The sequence below is a fragment of the Colletes latitarsis genome, chromosome 10 (genome assembly GCF_051014445.1).
Source record: "Colletes latitarsis isolate SP2378_abdomen chromosome 10, iyColLati1, whole genome shotgun sequence".
Classification (NCBI taxonomy): domain Eukaryota; kingdom Metazoa; phylum Arthropoda; class Insecta; order Hymenoptera; family Colletidae; genus Colletes; species Colletes latitarsis.
The window spans coordinates 79,542-83,569 of record NC_135143.1 but is presented as its reverse complement, the minus strand read 5'-3'; the positions used below and the strand labels follow the sequence as shown (position 1 = coordinate 83,569).

Genomic DNA, 4,028 nt, shown 5'->3' with positions numbered 1-4,028 from the left:
TCTCCAAACTGGGTAGGATTTCCGGGGTATATCTATTCATAAAAAATGATTATAATCGACCCTTGCAATCGGAAATAATTTTTTTAGAACGATTTGAAAAATTTTTTTTTTCGCCGAGAAATTTCACCACGGGGATATGTGTATTCATAAAAAATGATTGTAATTGACCCCCGCAACCGAAAATAATTTTTCCAAAACGATTTGAAATTTTTTAATTTAATTGTTAATAACTTCTTAACGAAGCCTCCATCAACAAATTGGTATTCTTGATTTTCGTCTTATTTTGGCCTCTAGAATCTCCCATTAAAATTTTTCCCAGGGGTGGTCGAACACCCTGTATACATAGAAAAATTAAATTGCTTATGTAGAATGTGAGAAAGATCGCTATCTATATGTGTTTGATATTGTTGCGAATCACGTGGTCGGTGAGTTAGGGAAATAAGGTCGTGGGACGGTGCCCGTGGAGCGCTGAACCGCTCTGCTCGGCGAGGCGCGCGGAAATCAAACAACTCAATTACGTAAAAATACTTTAACAACTTTATTCAGTACTTTTCTTTGGATATCTCTAAATAGCGATTGAAAACGTTCTCTAGCGCAACACGTTAGCTCGTATAGACTGAGAGAGACTGAGAGAGACTGAGAGAGAGAGCCCGGCCACGCGGGCTCGGTCTTATATATCCAGCGTCCCGATCGGCGTTTGTTTCTTCCTTTCCCCGGTTGCCAAGTTCTCGGCGCGTGCCATGGAATATTCCCGATCCTTCGAGCGAGAACCGGCGACATGGCCAACCGATCGATTCTTACACACACACATATGCGCGCCACAAGCATACAGCCTATCTCTAACGGTCAAAACTACATTGTATATACAAAGTATCGGTAACGGTCTACAAATGCTCGGTTTGCGCCTAGATTTCCTCGCGTTGAATTTCCTGCAATAATAATACGCATTACAATACGCGAGTTCGTTTGAATCTCCCTCGCTCAAATCGCAGCTTCGATGGTGAGAAAACCAGTTCCAGCAATTTCCCGTCGCGCCGTTGTATGTACATAAACCCTACGTCATGCAAATGCGTAACACCTTCCCCCTTATACAAAAAGGTGTTTTCATAAAACAGCTTTTAAGCAAAAGTCAATATTTATTATTACTACCCTGAGCCAGGTCGGTGGCGGTTAACAATATTTATCACGTAAAATATACACATACCTATCACGCGCTTTATGATTTCGAGATTACTTAATATTCGCAGGGAAATAGTTAATATATTCCGGTGTAGACATGTATTAAACTATACGGTTAACAAAAGTCGGTGTGGCGATTTGCAGTAAGCTATACAGAGTCAGTTGGGATATACATTATATACGGAGAACATGAATTAGAGCGTAGTCCCGGATCCGCAAAACATTACATTGAGTAACTACATCGAGTATTACAGGTTATTTACTTTATTTAATCTCCCGCGGAGGGAGAGTCCGGTCTTATATGCGCTAGTTTTAATTTATTGGTATGCACTATCTTAAATCTATTTTCCGTTAACTCTATCTCGGCAGTTAAATCGCTAAATAATCGGTTTATCTTATAGGGGCCTAACCAAGTACAATCGAATTTGGAGGTTCTGGGCTCCTTAAGCAAGTATACCATATCGTTTAAATCAAATTTACAAGGTCTAAGTGTTTGATCATAATAATTTTTACTTTTCTGTTTCGCCTTTTCTAGATTCTGTGCAGCAGTTGTCTGAGTAGTTTGTAAGGTTATCTTGCAGGGTAAGTAGGTACTGATTACCTCTTTTAGTTACGGGTAGGGGCCCGACTATATCCATTTGCAACTTTTCAAATGCGCGTTTAGGGGTGTCGGTAATTCGCATCGGCTGTTTTGTTTGCCTAGTATGATTCTTGTTCCTTTGACAGGTGGGGCACGAACAACGAACTCTACAATTTCCTTTGCCATACCGGGCCAGTAAAACCGTTCTTGGATAAGTTGGCGAAGTTTAAAGGAGCCACGGTGATCTCCGACTACCGATTCATGGTGCTCTTTAATAATCTGTGACCAGTCCGACCTTGGTGGGATTATAGTCTCCCTACTGCGTATGGTAATGTTGTGTTGCGGGTCATTAACGATTTTCCTAAGTAAGTTTAATATACTATACTGAACGGGGAAAATTTAATCTGTTTGGGTCTACCGAATTTTCTACCGAGGTCACACCACTGGATATCCCTGTGCGGTCCTGATCATCCCCATTCACACTTCCATCTGGCATCACCCGCCAGGATACCCGCAAACCTCGGTCCACCTGACCGAGTTGCAAACATCCACCCGGTCCACCTGACCGGATGGGATACTCATTCACACCTTCTGGCATCACCCGCCAGGATTCACGCAAACCTCGGTCCACCTGACCGAGTTGCAAACATCCACCCAGTCCACCTGACTGGATGGGATACTCATTCACACGGGGCGCCCCTCTCCCCTGAGATGACACAGGTTGCACGTCGAGTACAGATTCCCTCTCACGGCCCCCGAAGCGGGTTCCTGGGGTTCGGATTATACACCCGTTAGCCAACGAAAGACCGAGTTGAGGAGACTCTGGGGTACTCGACTGGGGTGTTCCTTCAGGAAGTTCTTTCGCGACATCTACTACCGAGCATGCTTTTTCCGAATCGAAAATCTTTACTACGCCGTCGGTGACCTCGTTTACTTTCCCCTCTGTTTTCCTGCGCGCTAGGAACACAGAGGCAATGAATCTATCGTTCTCCGCGGATTGCGCGTCATCTCTCCTGCTAGTAATTTTATGACTTAAATATGCAATTCCCTTTTGCAGGAACGACATTCCTTTGCTTGAAGAGCCAGTCCGACGTTTTGCTTCCTCGGAAAAACGATATCAATGATAAGGTTTTAGCGCCTCGCCAAAGTGTCTCTCTCTTCCCATTGGTTCGATGCAAAACGCTCGCTAGGCGTAACCGGCTGATACCTTAACGTCCCACCATCGTTTTCCAAAATTGAAGAACTACGTTATAATAGAACTACCCGATCCGATTTTCGTTAATTCTTGATAGTCTATTATTCTCGCAAATTCTACAAATAAATTCGAAAGGAAACATTCGTGGACCAGGTGATCAGATACACGCGCGGTCTCGCAATCACTATTCATATTCGTAATAAAGAGAGACATGGGGCGGCCAACTTTTCAGAGTATATCTCCTCTTTCGAGTTCCGTCCGTATCGTGTTTCTCATCGTGCCGTTCGAGCCTCTCCATAGAGGATGATCGTCGGATTCGTTTGATAAATTATCATTTTTCCCTGGGGCTGTACGAACGAACAGAGAGGAAGACGACGATCGATGGATACCGCAAATTCCACGTGGTAAGGTACATTATATAAATATTTATCAGAGCTTAGTCAAATTTCTTTCCCGTGTTCCTTGTTATGCTCAAAACTAGCTTACTTTCTCTTCCTCTTTTTGCATAAATTACTTTAATATTTACTTTAATATAGTCCATGGGTCTGATTTTAATTTCTTCCGTTCTATTAGGTTCAATTGGAAGCCGGTGTCGATCAAGAATTTAACTGAGCCGCGGTAACCTGGGTGCTGTATCCGACTTTGAATTAACGCGAGCAAGTACGGTTTTTCCTCTATCCCAACCAACGAGTCCGCCAATCTACACTGGGCGATGAATTGGTCGACTTGGGACGGGTTCCCATCAAAATAGGATATGAGGCCGGAGACTAAATCATATGGCATGCGCGACGGAGTTCTCGGAATTTCCGGCGGCAGGGTCGAGACGGGAGATCGAACAGGGGTGGCGATCGGGTTAACGGAAAGAGTTTGAGAGGCACACGACATAGGGGGTGACGAGAACGTGCTGTTAATTATGTTTAAGGGACTATCTGTCGCGTTGGACCCGTGAATTATTGGCTGTACGGGGGTTAAACTTGGTTCGTTAGTTCGCGGTACCACGGTTTCGGAAGTAGGGGGGTGTATGTGGGGAGATTTTAGTAACTCTTCCATAAATGTCCCACTACCACCACTCAA

General features: G+C 44.0%; 1 long non-coding RNA gene across 1 annotated transcript; it reads left to right on the top strand.

Annotated features, from left to right (window-relative positions):
* The first annotated feature begins 577 nt into the window (after positions 1 to 577).
* Positions 578 to 3,087, top strand: LOC143346374 (uncharacterized). The gene is made up of 5 exons (XR_013080405.1): positions 578 to 1,502; positions 1,581 to 1,626; positions 1,715 to 1,761; positions 1,906 to 2,087; positions 2,817 to 3,087. It is a non-coding gene; the product is annotated as an uncharacterized LOC143346374 (long non-coding RNA).
* Positions 3,088 to 4,028: the final 941 nt, after the last annotated feature.